Source organism: Tursiops truncatus, chromosome 18 (assembly GCF_011762595.2).
Source record: "Tursiops truncatus isolate mTurTru1 chromosome 18, mTurTru1.mat.Y, whole genome shotgun sequence".
NCBI lineage: Eukaryota > Metazoa > Chordata > Mammalia > Artiodactyla > Delphinidae > Tursiops > Tursiops truncatus.
The window spans coordinates 55,901,666-55,918,086 of record NC_047051.1 but is presented as its reverse complement, the minus strand read 5'-3'; the positions used below and the strand labels follow the sequence as shown (position 1 = coordinate 55,918,086).

Sequence of the window (16,421 nt, the reverse complement as noted above, 5' to 3'; positions counted from 1 at the left end):
CTCAGCAAAAACCCTACAAGCCAGAAGGGAGTGGCATGATATATTTAAAGTGATGAAAGGGAAGAACCTACAACCAAGATTACTCTACCCAGCAAGGATTTCATTGATTTGATGGAGAAATCAAAAGCTTTACAGACAAGCAAAAGCTAAGAGAATTCAGCACCACCAAACCAGCTCTACAACAAATGTTAAAGGAACTTCTACAAGTGGGAAACACAAGAGAAGAAAAGGACCTAAAAAAGCAAACCCAAAACAATTAAGAAAATGGTCATAGGAACATACCTATTGATAATTACCTTAAATATGAATGGATTAAATGCTCCAACCAAAAGACACAGGCTCGCTGAAAGGATACAAAAACAAGACCCATATATAGGCTGTCTACAAGAGACCCGCTTCAGACCTACAGACATATACAGACTGAAAGTAGGAGATGGAAAAGATATTCCATGCAAAAGGAAATCAAAAGAAAGCTGGAGTAGCAATACTCATATCAGATAAAATAGACTTTAAAATAAAGAATGTTACAAGAGACAAGGAAGGACACTACATAATGATCAAGGGATCAATCCAAGAAGAAGATATAACAGTTATAAATATATATGCACCCAACATAGGAGCAATGCAATACATAAGGCAACAAATACTATTACATTAAATCATGATTATAGTACATAGGCCAGGAAAAATGGCTGGAATCTTTGGAATTCCCTTCACCCACTAACTCAACAAAACTCAGATTTGTTATAGCTTAAAACACTGAGACACATCTTCTTGAGCTACCCAAGCATAGCTGCTTTTCACTAAATAAATTGTTCATGATCTAATCGGTCATTTGCATATCATACAAGGTTTGTGCACCTTAAAGACAGAGAGTGGGGGAAACAGCAAATCTGTTAAGAAAATACAGTTTATAGTAAAAACTAGAGCTACTTTTAGCATAATATATTGAATGGATATGTGCCAACATTTTTGTTAAAGTTTTCGCAAATTCTCCATCTGCCAGAATTGAAAATATGAGCTTCTGGCCTTTAAGAGCTGTGTAACAAAGATCCAAAATTGGAGAATAGAGTATTAAAAAACTGAAATTAATTCACATCTGATTATTTAGAAAGCTGCTAAATGTGAATGTGAATTTTTGATATCTAAAATAACGTCACTAAAAGCAGGCAATTAGGAGACATCTGCGCAAGAAAACAAAAACAGCAAAAACTTTTCCAAAACTAGCACAACAGTGATTTAATTAAACTTAATTCTATATTTAGGATTAAAATTGAATGACTTCACAGATTGCAATCAAGACCACCAAAAATGTACTTCAACAAAAATATTATAATCAGACCACAATTTAAACCTAAATATACTTAAGATGTCATTCTTCACTTGAATTTCTCTCAAAAGCTTCAGATTGCGAATTGCATTATTTTTATTGCTTTCCTTCTCATTTAGCACAAATTGTCTCTTTTTAGTTTAATTATGTGCCCATTAATAGACAAATGGATAAAGAAGATGTGGCATGTACATATGATGAATATATATTACTCAGCCATGAAAAAGAATGAAAATTTGCCATTTGCAACAACATGAATGGAACTAGAGTGTATTATGCTAAGTCAGACAGAGAAAAACAAATGCTGTACGATTTCACTTATATGTGGAATCTAAAAAACAAAACAAATGAACAAACCTAACAATACAGAAACAGATTCATAGAACAAACTGGTTTTTGCCAGAGGGAACAGGGGTGGGGGGATGAGTGAACTAGGTGGAAATTAAGAGGTACAAACTTCCAGTTACAAATGAGTCACAGGGATGTCATGTACAGCACAGGGAATATAGTTCAATAATATTATAATAACTTTGTATGATTACAGATGGTAACTGGACTTATCGTGGTGATAATTTTGTAATGTACAAAAATATTGGATCACTATGTTGTACACCTGAAACTAATATAATATTGTAAGTCAATCATACTTCAGTTAAAAATTGACACAGCAATGGCATTAAAAAATGTTTTAAACATTGTATTAAGTTAAAAATATTAAATTCCACATATAATCTATGGCATAAATGGCACCTGTTCATCCACAGCCTGTACTACAATGAATAAAAATAGGCACATCATGTTCTTGATATTTTCTCATTAAGCTTATCAAGTCCAGAATAGAATCAAATGATGAGGGAACACCATGGTCTGGCCAGTTCACATAATGTAACTGATATAGCCTATGAGATTCATCTTGAAATTCAAGTAAGAGTGTCCTAATGAAGTAGTATGTTCTTGTTTGTTCAGCTTCATAAGAAATTTTAAATGGTGAAAATGTTATAGGGTCTTCTCCATACAAAGGCCAATAGTGCTCATATTTTTTCCTTCCCATCTCAAATTCACGACAGGCCATTACAATGATTACAACATTGTACTCCCATATCATCCTCCAAAAATCTATTACTGTATTTGCTAAAGGTTCTTGGGTTGCCACATATGCTTTTGGCCCATAAGCACCTTTAATATAATTTGCATTGATATAGTCTGAATCTTGAGAAGGAGTCTTTAAAGTCAATTTAACTCGGCTGTGGTCAAATGGCAGTATGTCCTCATATCTGTTCTTTTTAACATTTTCTTCTTTTTCTCCAGTGGCTGTGGTATAAATCTTTTCTGTTCTATACTTTGTTGACAATCTTCTTAGTTGCTTGCCCACTCCTGAGACCAGCTTGAGCAAAGGGCAAGGTTATAGATTTTTGATAAATGGTAACTGGTAAAATAAATATGATGTTAGAAGTCATCTCTAGCTAACATTCTAAGTTTTAACATCATGAATTCACAAATTTGTAAAGTCTAACTTTAAGGGTTGAAGGCTTAAAAAAGTTAATTTCAAGATACATTGAGAATGACTGTATTACCTATGCATGACCTCACACCAGCAACCTCAGAAATAATTTAACTATAAACCAGAATTCAAGTTTAACTATTCACAATGAGAAATGTAATAACTATGGATGTAGGATAACCTTATCTAATTTATTCTTCCCATGAAATTAGATTTTATTATAGGGCCTTATGTGTGTAGATTAGCTATATGTACCCATCTCAATAGATACATACTTAATACCAAAAATAGTAAAAATCTTTGGCCATCTTACTTCTCTGAATAGGGATGGACACAGAACATAAAATGCAGGGCTTCTTTTAAATAATCCTTCAACAACTACCTCTCCTCACAATCTTCCTTGAATCATTGGTTCTGTGTTCTTTGGGGAATTTGGCATATGTTGTGGTGATTCTCAAAACCTTCAATTTTTCCTCAGAAGAAAATTTTATTACTAAGTTCTAAAAGAACAAACAAAAATTCTAAGATAAGAAAGTTATTTTTCTGTGATTCTTTGGAAAAGAATACACTTATTATGATTTATTTGTTTGACTCACATTTTTAAATGTAATCTTTGAACATTTAGAAAGAATATCACTCCATTGTAAATATTTTTATCATGTACTTTGAGTTGACACATTGCAGTGATATCACGTGTTGCCCTCCTGCTGTTACAAATGAAGGAATTTACAGATAAATTAAGGATCTTGAAATAGGGAAATTATACTGAATCATTCAGGCAAATTCAGTGTAATTATAGGATCCTAATAAGATGGAAGCAGGAAGGTCAAAGTCAGAGAAGATGGAACAATGGAAGCAGAGGAAGCAGAGATCGAAATGTCATAACTGCTGGCTTGCACATAGAAGAAGTGACCACAAGCCAAGGATTACAGTCAGCCTCTAGAACCTGGAAAAAGCAAGGTAACAGACTCTCTCCTGGAGCCTTTGAAAGGAAGTCCTAGATTTTAGCCCAGTGAAAACCATTTAAGATTTTTGCCCTCCAGAACTATAAGATAAAGGTGAAAGAAAATATTAATAAATTTGAGTTCTTTTAAGCCACTATGTTTGTGGTAGTATTTCACAACAGCAACAAATAATTAATACATATAGTTAATCAAAATAAGTCCTCGTAAGTGGAATAAAGAAAATTAGAAAGTTAATTTCTAATTAGAAAAACATAAATAAAACATAAAAGCATTATCCTGAACAAAAACTATATTCTATAAAAATATTCCTTTACTTAATGCTAAACAACTAGGTATTGAGTAATGTTTAATCATGTTGACAGATCCTTTCTGAACCTCAGCCCCACTTTATGTGACCTTAGATAAGCCTGAGATTCCTTTTCTATAAAATGAGCAAAATGTTTATGAAAAGGGCTAGAACAGTACCTCACACATTATAAACAATCAACAAATGCTACTCATCTATTTGTTTCTGGTTATTACATCTTATTACATACCTTGCAAATAAAAGCTATATTTGTAAAATATAACATATAAACTGTGACAAATTTCTAGATCACTGTTCAGTCTTCAATCTGAAAATTTCAAAATTCTGTGAGCATGATAGATTATAATATCTAGTTATTTTATGGCATTATAGTTTAATTAACATGGGAACTACATAATTACATCAGATCAATAATAAAAAAAACCCATAATCTCCCCAAATTAAAAAACAAGGCAGAAAAACACAGTAAGCATTCTAAATAAATTGCCTTTCTTAGTATATGTATTGTAATATGTCAAGCCTGAATTAACAACAAAATCTAAACTCCTATTTAATGCCTCTGAAAACATACAGTCTCCTTCATCTCCCAGCTTAATAGAAATCGGATATAGACATGATGTTAGACTATAAACTGAAAATTCAGAAACCTAAAACAGAGTAATAAATTTCTTTTTAACATCATGCTACCAGCAGAGTAGTCAATAATAATTGTTTGTAGAAAATTGTTTAGCCTTTCCTCAACTATGGCTTAGAAAGTAATTTCATCTGAAAGTATTCTATTTTAGCTGACACTAAGGACCTGCCTTTGTGAGTTCTATTAAATTCTTATGTACTGTGGAATTGTACTTCAGGGTAATTTACAAACTATATGTGTGATTGGTGATTAAAATTATCTTCAAAGACAGAGTTCTGTATTGATAACAATTTTCTGCCTATTGAAAGAGGAAGTGAACAATCAGGAAGGCAATAAGCTATACTTATGTGTTCTTACACAAAGGTGCTCAGTAGATCTCTTCTCAAGATAACTGCAGTCAATTCAATTAATTTCTATAGAGAATCTGTATAAAGTTTTTATTATTATCATCATCATTACCATTATCGTTATTTTACTTTGTCTCAACAATAATTCTGTTGTTCTATTTACCCCTTTTTTACCAAACACATAAAAAAATCAAATATATTTTGGGTAGTGAAGTAATTTTGTATGCAGTTTTAAAGTGATCCCTGAAATTAATTTAGGCACAATAAGATATAACTATTATAATATACATGATATTGTATGAATATTATAAAACTATTAGAGAAAAATATTATAAAATAAATATTAAAATATTATTATAAATTTTCAAACTTTATAGAGTAGTAAGAGTATGACATCTATATTGAATTTAAGTAGATTGCTCTTTAGCTTTTTTTTAATTGAAAAAACTATTTTAATAGGCACACATTTGCTTTTTTTTTTAAATCTTCAACTTTCCTTTTTTTCATTGAAGTATAGTTAATTTACAATGTTTGCTAGTTTCAGGTGCACAACAAAGTGATTCAGTTATACAGACACACACATATAAATATATTCTTTTTCATATTCATTTCCCTATTCTTTAGCTTTTTGATTGTAGGCAAGATATGTATTCTTTTATAAGCCTTAACATAGATCCTGGCAAATAGAAGATGGTCCATATGTCTCTCTCTGTCTCTCTGACTCTCTTTCTCTCTTTCTTGCTCTATGTGTGTATATGTATATATATGTTTCTATATAAAATATGTACATACACAAAAATATATGATTATAGACAGGCATATGCATGTTTATATAATTATATATTATATTTCATGTATAAAATATATCTATAATATTATATATATTAGCTAAATAAATAAATGAACATCCTACAGCATATACTGTGTCTTGCTGTTGATGGCCCTTTCCTTCTTTGTTAGCAATTTATCTATCTCCATCTATACAAGTACCTCCATCACAGTAAAGATGAAGCAAACATTAGGGACAAAAGTAATATGTACAAAAAAAAGTGAAGCAAAAAACCATTATAGCCCCACTTGTTTCACAATGTATTTTTTGAAGGTGGCCTTCTGGTTTAGAGCTTCAAGCCCATGGCCAAGCTATGTTTCAGGTCTCAGTAATGTTACAGACAGTCCAGTAAACAGAAGTATGACTGTTAGGTATGAGTGAAGAATAGCCTTGCAGATTGTGATATAGGGAGGGATTGAGCCAAAACGTAATGATTTTTAACTAAAATGAAATGAGTTTTCTCACTGTCAGAGAGAGGAGTTATAAGGAGAGAAAGAGTCAAAGGCAACATGAACTATAATAATTGGTGTCAGAATAATTGGTGTCAGAATAGTTTTGGGTGTAAACTAATAATTTTCAATATAGAGATAGGTATAGAAAGAAACATATGTATGCCTGTGTGGATTATGTGTGTGTGTGTTTATGCATGTATAAACATTCATATATTTTGGGATCTATTCTCTGAAAAATCCTGGAAGCAGTGACACCCCTGTAACGATGAGCAAATCTAGTACTCAGATCTTGCATTCCTAAATAATTAGAAATATTTCCAAATATCTTTCTCCACTGCAAGGAATACAGATTCTTTGAAAAAATGACCAATAAAAATCTGGAAAAAACAAAGAATAAAATAAACCTGGAATATTTTGCTGTGTCAGAAAATAAGCAAATTCTCTCTCCAAGATATATCAATTTTAATATTGAGATGCAGCTCATGCAGCTCAATATTAAAAAAACAAACAACCCAATCCAAAAATGGGCAGAAGACCTAAATAGACATTTCTCTAAAGAAGACATACAGATGGCCAAGAAGCACATGAAAAGCTGCTCAACATCACTAATTATTAGAGAAATGCAAATCAAAACTACAATGAGGTATCACCTTACACCTGTTAGAATGAGCATCATCAGAAACTTGTAAAAAACAAATGCTGGAGAGGGTGTGGAGAAAGGGGAACACACTTGCACTGCTGGTGGGAATGTAAATTGATATAGCCACTATGGAGAACAGTATGGAGGTTCCTTAAAAAACTAAACATAGAATTACCATATGACCCAGCAATCCCACTACTGGGCATATACCCAGAGAAAACCATAATTCAAAAAGACACGTGCAGGGCTTCCCTGGTGGCGCAGTGGTTGAGAGTCCGCCTGCCAATGCAGGGGACATGAGTTCATGTCCCAGTCCGGGAAGATCCCACATGCCGCAGAGTGGCTAGGCCCGTGAGCCATGGCCACTGAGCCTGCACGTCCGGAGCCTGTGCTCCGCAACGGGAGAGGCCACAACAGTGAGAGGCCCGCATACCGCAAAAAAAAAAAAAAAAAAAAAAGACACATGCACCCCAGTGTTCATTGCAGCACTATTTACAATAGCCAGGTCATGGAAGCAACCTAAATGCCCATTGACAGATGAATGGATAAAGAAGATGTGGTACATATATACAATGGAATATTACTCAGCCATAAAAAAGAACAAAATTGGGTCATCTGTAGAGACGTGGATGGATCTAGAGACTGTCATACAGAGTGAAGTAAGTCAGAAAGAGAAAAACAAATATCGTATATTAACACATATATGTGGAACCTAGAAAAATGGTACAGATGAACCAGTTTGCAGGGCAAAAATAGAGACACAGATGTAGAGAACAAACGTATGTACACCAAGGGGGGAAAGTGGCTGGGGGTGGGTGGTGGTGGTGGTGTGATGAATTGGGAGATTGGGATTGACACGTATACACTGATGTGTATAAAATAGATAACTAATAAGAACCTGCTGTATAAAAAATAAATAAAATAAAATTTTTAAAAAACCCAGTAAGGAAAATAAGCAAATTCTCAAGGAATGAGAGACATCCTGAAAGGTCAGGAGTTCTAATTTTAAGAGGCTCCCACTGGACAAATATGAGACAAGTAAAAGTGAACACACACATACAAAAATATTGTAACAGATTGTTGCTCATTGATTAAATAAGAATTCATAAGTCCATACCAATATAAATAAATGAATAAATATATAAATATGGAGAAGAAAAACTCATCTTTACAGTTAAATGCCAATTAACAAATGCAGAAGAAGTTATGGAATTAGAAAATCACGATTTGGTAACCCTCCTGGCAATAACTGATATAGACAACTATCAATGAATATGAAAAGTAATGGGTAAAAATGTGAAACAGAAAAATTTTCACACAAAGTATAAATTTACACAATTTTACACAAAGTGTAATTTTAGTCACAAAGTATGTCATCACAAAATACTCATAATTTACAAAGACAAAGAGAATGAAGATACCTGACAGATATTGCTATAATTTGGTGATCAAAGTTAACATGACCCACAATAGGGCAATTTTTTATCATGTACCAACTGACATGATGGAATAAAAAGAATATACATTTCATCTTCAATATCCCTGTTAAAACAGCTAAAAAAAGTAATCATGATGAATATCAGTCAAACAAAGACTGACACAGCATTCAGTAAAATAACTACCTGTAGTATAGTACTTTAAAAAACTCAGGATCATGAAAGTAATGAAAAGACTACAAAAGCATTCCATTGAATGTGATTAGAGAGAGTCGACAAGTGAATGAAATGTGTGATGTAATATTGGATCCTTTGCTATAGAGGCCGTGATTGGGACAACTGGTGAAACTTAAATGGAGTCTGTGGTTTGTCACTAGAAGTGTATTGATGTTTAATTTCCTGATTTGGATGTTTGTGTACTTGTTATAGAAGACATCCTTGTTCATAAATTATAGACACTAACTTATTCAGGCTAATGGTTCATCATTTCTGCAAACTGCTCTCAAAAAACCCCAAAAAGATTGATAATAGACAAACAGACAGATATAGATACAGATGTAGATATAAATATATAGATACTGGCAAAGCAGATGAGATGTTAACAGCTGGGGGATCTGGGGTAAGCACATAACAGAATTGTTTACCACCTTTGCACACCCAGAAGCAAGTAGATCTTTTATTCAGGACTTGATATGATGCATTTTATTTTGTTTTTTAATTCTCAGCCACAAATTATCATCTCTACCTTTTCTTCCCTACTCTAAATCCTGGGTAATATTGATATTTTGTTCAGACTTTCAAGGCCCATGCTTTGGTGACCTATTCAATAGGATGGAGATGTGCATACTCATCTCTCTTCAATAATTTGTGAGAAAAAATTCTTCTCAACTGTCACAAATCCCATTTTGAAGGCAAATCAAAATACCTATTAAAAATACCTATTAATAGCAGGAATATTTCATCAAAATATAACTAAGTCTGATGTTCTTCACTCATCTTTAATTCTGCTATTTTGTTTTCATAAACTCAAAGCTTTTCAGTCACATACAGAAGTGTAAGGAGAATATTTTGCATATGAATGCAAGGTCACTTTAGGTTTTAGCTGTACTATTTGTTACAAAATATCAGCTCATATAGATCGGCATATTCTCTATCACTGAATTAATTGCAAACTTTATCAACATGATTAGGAAAAGAAGCCAAAAAATATAACCAGTCACATTCAGTAAAAAAATCATTTGTTAGACTATATAAATCAGTGTACAACGATTAATATGTTAACTCTATCAGTCATTGGAATCAGGATATTTATTTATTCACCTCATCAATCTGAAAATCATTTCTTACATAGAAATATATATAAAATAACAACACTTACCTCATACACAAGTTCTTTATGAAGATGGAAATATTGAAAATGATCTCCAAGAGATTTCTGGGCATTAATTTTGTAACCTGCAACTTTACCAAATTCATTGCTTAGTTCTAGTAGTTTTCTGGTGGCATTTTTAGGATTCTCTACATATACTATCATGTCATCTGCAAACAGTGACAGTTTTACTTCTTCTTTTCCAATTTGTATTCCTTTTATTTCTTTTTCTTCTCTGATTGCCGTGGCTAGGACTTCCAAAACTATGTTGAATAACAGTGGTGAATGGACATCCTTGTCTTGTTCCTGATCTTAGAGGAAATGCTTTCAGTTTTTCACCGTTGAGAATGATGTTTGCTGTGGGTTTGTTGTATATAGCCTTTATTATGTTGAGGTAGTTTCCCTTTATGCCCACTGTCTGGAGAGTTTTTATCATAAATCGGTGTTGAATTTTGTCAAAAGCTTTTTCTGCATCCATTGAGATGATCATATGGTGTTTCTTCTTCAATTTGTTAGTATGGTGTATCACATTGTTTGATTTGCGTATATTGAAGAATCCTTGCATTCCTGGGATAAATCCCACTTGATCATGGTGTGTGATCCTTTTAATGTGTTGTTGGATTTTGTTTGCTAGTATTTTGTTGAGAATTTTTGCATCTATATTCATCAGTGATATTGGTCTGTAATTTTCTTTTTTTGTAGTATCTTTGTCTGGTTTTGGTATCAGGGTGATGGTGGCCTCATAGAATGAGTTTGGGAGTGTTCCTTCCTCTGCAATTTTTTGCAAGAGTTTGAGAAGGATGGGTGTTAGCTCTTCTGTAAATGTTTGATAGAATTCACCTGTGAAGCCATCTGGTCCTGGACTTTTGTTTGTTGGAAGATTTTTAATCACAGTTTCAATTTCATTACTTGTGATTGGTCTGTTCATATTTTCTATTTCTTCCTGGTTCAGTCTTGGAAGGTTATACCTTTCTAGGAATTTGTCCATTTCTTCCAGGTTGTCCATTTTATTGGCATAGAGTTGCTTGTAGTAGTCTCTTAGGATGCTTTGTATTTCTGCGGTGTCTGTTGTACTTCTCCTTTTTCATTTCTAATTTTATTGATTTGAGTCCTCTCCCTCTTTTTCTTGATGAGTCTGGCTAATGGTTTATCAATTTTTTTTTATCTTCTCAAAGAACCAACATTTAGTTTTATTGATCTTTGCTATTGTTTTCTTTGTTTCTATTTCATTTATTTCTGCTCTGATCATTATGATTTCTTTTCTTCTGCTAAGTTTGGGTTTTGTTTGTTCTTCTTTCTCTAGTTCCTTTAGGTGTAAGGTTAGATTGTTTGAGATTTTTCTTGTTTCTTGAGGTAAGCTTGTGTAGCTATAAACTTCCCTCTTACGACTGCTTTTGCTTCATCCAATAGGTTTTGGATCATCGTGTTTTCATTGTCATTTGTCTCTAGGTATTTTTTGATTTCCTCTTTGATTTCTTCAGTGATCTCTTCGTTATTTAATAATGTATTGTTTAGCCTCCATGTGTTTGTGTTTTTTACGTTTTTTCTCCTGTAATTCATTTCTAATCTCATAACGTTGTGGCCAGAAAAGAGGCTTGATATGATTTCAACTTTCTTAAATTTACTGAGGCTTGATTTGTGACCCAAGCTGTGATCTATCCTGGAGAATGTTCCGTGTGCACTTGAGAAGAAAGTGTAATCTGCTGTTTTTGGATGGAATGTCCTATAAATATCAGTTAAATCTATCTGGTCTATTGTGTCATTTAAAGCTTCTGTTTCCTTATTTATTTTCATTTTGGATGATCTGTCCATTGGTGTAAGTGAGGTGTTAAAGTCTCCCACTATTGTTTTCTTACTGTTGATTTCCTCTTTTATAGCTGTTAGCAGTTGCCTTTTGTATTGAGGTGCTCCTGTGTTGGGTGCATATATATTTATAACTGTTATATCTTCTTCTTGGATTGATCCCTTGATCATTATGTAGTGTGCTTCCTTGTCTCTTATAACATTCTTTATTTTAAAGTCTATTTTATCTGATATGAGTATTGCTATTCCAGCTTTCTTTTGATTTCCATTTGCATGGTATATCTTTTTCCATCCCCTCATTTTCAGTCTGTATGTGTCCCTAGGTCTGAAGTGAGTCTCTTGTAGACAGCATATATATGGGTCTTGTTTTTGTATCCATTCAGCAAGCCTTTGTCTTTTGTTTGGAACATTTAATCCATTCATGTTTAAGGTAATTATCGATATGTATGTTCCTATGACCATTTTCTTAATTGTTTTGGGTTTATTTTTGTAGGTCCTTTTCTTCTCTTGTGTTTCCCACTTATAGAAATTCCTTTAGCATTTGTTGTAGAGCTGGTTTGGTGGTGCTGAATTCTCTTAGCTTTTGCTTATCTGTAAAGTTTTTGATTTCTCCATGGAATCTGAATGAGATCCTTGCTGGGTAGAGTAATCTTGTTTGTAGGTTCTTCCTTTTCATCACTTTAAGTGTATCATGCCACTCCCTTCTGGCTTGTAGAGTTTCTGCTGAGAAATCTGCTGGTAACCTTATGGGAGTTCCCTTGTATGTTATTTGTTGTTTTTCCCTTGCTGCTTTCAATAATTTTTCTTTGTCTTTAATTTTTGCCAATTTGGTTACTCTGTGTCCTGGCATGTTTCTCCTTGAATTTATCCTGTATGAGACTCGCTGCTCTTTCTGGACTTGGGTGGCTCTTTCCTTTCCCATGTTAGGGAAGTTTTCAACTATAATCTCTTCAAATATCTTCTCTGGTCCTTTCTCTCTCTCTACTCCTTCTGGGACCCCTATAATGCAAATGTTGTTGTGTTTAGTGTTGTCCCAGAGGTCTCTTAGGCTGTCCTCATTTCTTTTCATTCTTTTTTCTTTATTCTGTCCACAGCAGTGAATTCTACCATTCTGTCTTCCAGGTCACTTATCGTTCTTCTGCCTCAGTTATTCTGCTATTGATTCCTTCTAGTGTAGTTTTCATTTCAGTTATTGTATTTTTCATTTCTGTTAGATTGTTCTTTAATTATTCTAGGTCTTTGTTAATCATTTCTTGCATCTTCCTGATCTTTGCCTCCATTCTTTTTCAAGGTCCTGGATCTGCTTCACTGTCATTACTCTGAATTATTTTTCTGGAAGGTTGCCTATCTCCTCTTCATTTAGTTGTTTTTCTGGGGTTTTGTCTTGTTCCTTCATCCAGTACATAGCCCTCTGCCTTTCATCTTGTCTATCTTTCTGTGAATGTGGTTTTTGTTCCACAGGCTGCAGGACTGTAGTTCTTGCTTCTGCTGTCTGTCCTTTGGTGGATGAGGCCATCTAAGAGGCTTGTGCAAGTTTCCTGATGGGAGGGACTTGTGGTGGGTAGAGCTGACTGTTGCTCTGGTGGGCAGAGCTCAGTAAAACTTTAATCTGCTTGACTGCTAATGGGTGGGGCTGGCTTCCCTCCCTGGTTGCCTGAGGCAACCCAACAATGGAGCCTACCTGCGCTTTTTTGGGGGCTAATGATAGACTCTGGGAGGGCTCACGCCAAGGAGTACTTCCCAGAACTTCTGCTGCTAGTGTCCTTGTCCCCCCGTGAGCCACAACCCCCCACCCCCCCTCTGCAGGAGACCCTCCAACATTAGCAGGTGGGTCTGGTTCAGTCTCCCCTGGGGTCACTGCTCCTTCCCCTGGATCCTGATGCACACACTACTTTGTGTGTGCCCTCCAGGAGTGGAGTCTCTGTCTCCCCCAGTCCTTTCAAAGTCCTGCAGTCAAATCCCAGTAGGCTTCAAAGTCTGATTCTCTAAGAATTCCTCCTCTTGTTGCCAGACCCCCACGTTGGGAAACCTGATGTGGGTCTCAGAAGCTTCACTCCAGTGGGGGGACTTCTGTGATATAAGTGTTCTCCAGTCTGTGAGTCACCCACCCAGCAGTTATGGGATTTGATTTTACTGTGATTGTGCCCCTCCTACCATCTCATTGTGGCTTTTCCTTTGTCTTTGGATGTGGGGTATCTTTTTTGGTGAATTACAGTGTCTTCCTGTCAATGATTGTCCAGCAGCTAGTTGTGATCCTGGTGTTCTCACAAGAGGGAGTCTGATTCTGCTTTTTAAGCAAGCATTCATCTTGGCTGAACCACAGTTTTGTCATCCCTGTGGGAAGAGGAGCTCAAATCTCAATTATTTTTTTTAACCTTATCTGTAGTTCTTAGAGTATGCCTCAATTCAGAGTTCAAGAGTCAGTCAGAAACTGGCAATTTTATAAACAGATATGGACCTCTTCCTCTATGGCCCTCTCATTTCCAGGATTTTCCCTTTCACTTTACATTGGTTCTGGTAGTGCTAACTCTATCTTCTATCTCTTTAAATGTTTAAGCTTGTTTTTGTTTTGTTTTTTCTAATAGGACTTGAATTATCCCTGATGGAGATGACTGGGGTTGAAGGTCAAGAAAATATCTATGAAAGAGAGAATGCTACTTAGTGCTATTTTTTATTCAAGTTTGATTTTTATTTACCAGTATCTAAGTGCTTTTGGTTATATTTAGTGGCTTCAGGTGCATTTTTGTTTACCAAAATTTATAGGTTTTATCTATGGGAAGGGTGGTCTTGTTGAAACTGCCCAGCCATGGCCCAAGGCACCACTGTTGAAGTATTTTTTACACAATGGAAAAAAAAGTAGTACTATATTATCTCTCAAGTACGGTTGACACTTGAACAACACAGGGATTAGGGGCATTGACCTCTTCCCCCTGCACAGTCAAAAATCCATGTATAATTTTTGACTCCCCAAAAACTTAACTACTAATAGCCTACTGTTGACTGGAATTCTTACCTATAATATAAACAGTTAACGTATATTTCGTATTTTATTCTTACATTAAAGTAAACTAGAGAAAAGAAAAACATTATTAAACAAATCATAAAGAAGAGAAAATATTTACAGTACCGTACTATATTTATGCATACTGTAAGTTTACATCATCTGTTTATAAGACGAGTTGTCTGTCAGTACCTATATGAATATTGTTTTATATGATGCAAAACACTGTAGATGATATATATATCACTACTAGACATTAAAATTTTTTAAAAAGATAATGTGAAAAAATATTTTTACAGGTAAAACAATTCATACATTGATAACGGAAGAAGCAGCAACATGATTTCTTTATGGTAGGCTAGTGTAATCTGTATGATTGCTTCATGGTAGCCTAGCCTATACACTAATGAATGAATCATGATAAAATTTTTATGGTATATAGTATTACAGTCATATTCATAATACAGTATTGGGAACATTGTTACATTTGTTTAAAAAATAATTTACCTGTGATTATAGGCTGATATGCAGTTTCTCAGACTATGAAAGAGAGGCCTATTCTAAGTTCTTTGAAAGCAAAGTTATAAGACAGTAAGAAAACACACTGTTAATTTTATATTAAATATTACTCACGGTATGCTTATATAAGGATAGAATGGCATTGACATACATTTTATGCATTTGTGACATACCTAACTTTATTTTTTCAATATTTCTAGGTTATGTGGGTCATATTATGTAATGTAATTCTCTCTAAGGGTATAATCTTAATTGAATTAAGGTAGTCACAGAATACATATTTATTGCATGATACAAAAACAATAGTTTAAGGTTTTATATTGTTCTTTTGTTTAGAACATATTTGTTTGTTTCTTCACTTTGCTTGACTCTCTATGTTATTTTTTGTATATTAGGTAAAAGAGCCGCCTCTCTTAGTCTTGAAGTAGTGGCCTTACACAGGAGATGAACTTTATCATTCAACCCTGGCCTATCTCTTGGTTGTTCTCAAACCTTTGTGATTGTACCAGCAGCCTATTTCATTTTTAATGGACCCCAGTAGTTGAGGTTGTGCCAAGAACTTTCAGTGTTCCAGAAGAGATCTCATTCACTACCTGGATTCAACATGATTGGAAGCAGATGCTCAGGCAGCAGCTTTTAAAGTGTACAAATATATACAGTCCTGTGGGACTACAAGAATAAATCAGGCTGGCTACTAGAGCCAGGCAATTTGGAGGTCTGAAGTTGATGCCCAGGTGTCAGTTGCAAAAACTGGGACTCCAGATGAGCGTATGAGTTTCTTCCTGGGAGATATCAGAGAGCTGTAGTGAGGCAGATGAAGACTGTGAAGATGTTGCCTTCCAGCCTCCTAACGTGTGTTAAATTATTTGCCTCCCTCTCAGGCCAATGTTTGAAGAATACCAAATAAGCCTCTCCATCTGTTGCCTCCAAGCTGAGCCCTAAAGCCGTAGAGACTGACCCTGCAAGCGCTTTAAGAGCCCTTTCGCAGATTATTACAGCCTGTGGTCTTGAGCCCGCCCCTTTGGATTTCAAAGCTACCTTTTGGGAGCTCATCTCTCAGAAACAGGTCTGAAAAGCTGGGGTGTCTGATGTGGGGTTCAAAGCTTTCACTCCTCACGGACAAACTTTGAGTTTGGAGTCCCCTCCTGATTGTGGGTCTCTGTGCCAAGGATGGAGTTTATGGAGAGATTGTGTACCAGCCTCCCCTACCCACTTTGATAAGGGGTCTTCTTTCATTGGCCCCTCATGTAGGAGTTGCTTAGATGGTTTTTAGGTGTTTTGTTTTTTT

At 34.8% G+C, this 16,421-nt stretch overlaps 1 long non-coding RNA gene across 1 annotated transcript in view; it reads left to right on the top strand.

The window, feature by feature from the left end:
- LOC141276982 (uncharacterized) overlaps positions 1-16,037 on the top strand; it is a 56,582-nt gene extending 40,545 nt beyond the window's left edge. The window contains exon 4 of the long non-coding RNA XR_012327472.1: positions 16,015-16,037. This is a non-coding gene — a long non-coding RNA (uncharacterized lncRNA). The remainder of the gene's footprint in view (positions 1-16,014) is intronic.
- Positions 16,038-16,421: the final 384 nt, after the last annotated feature.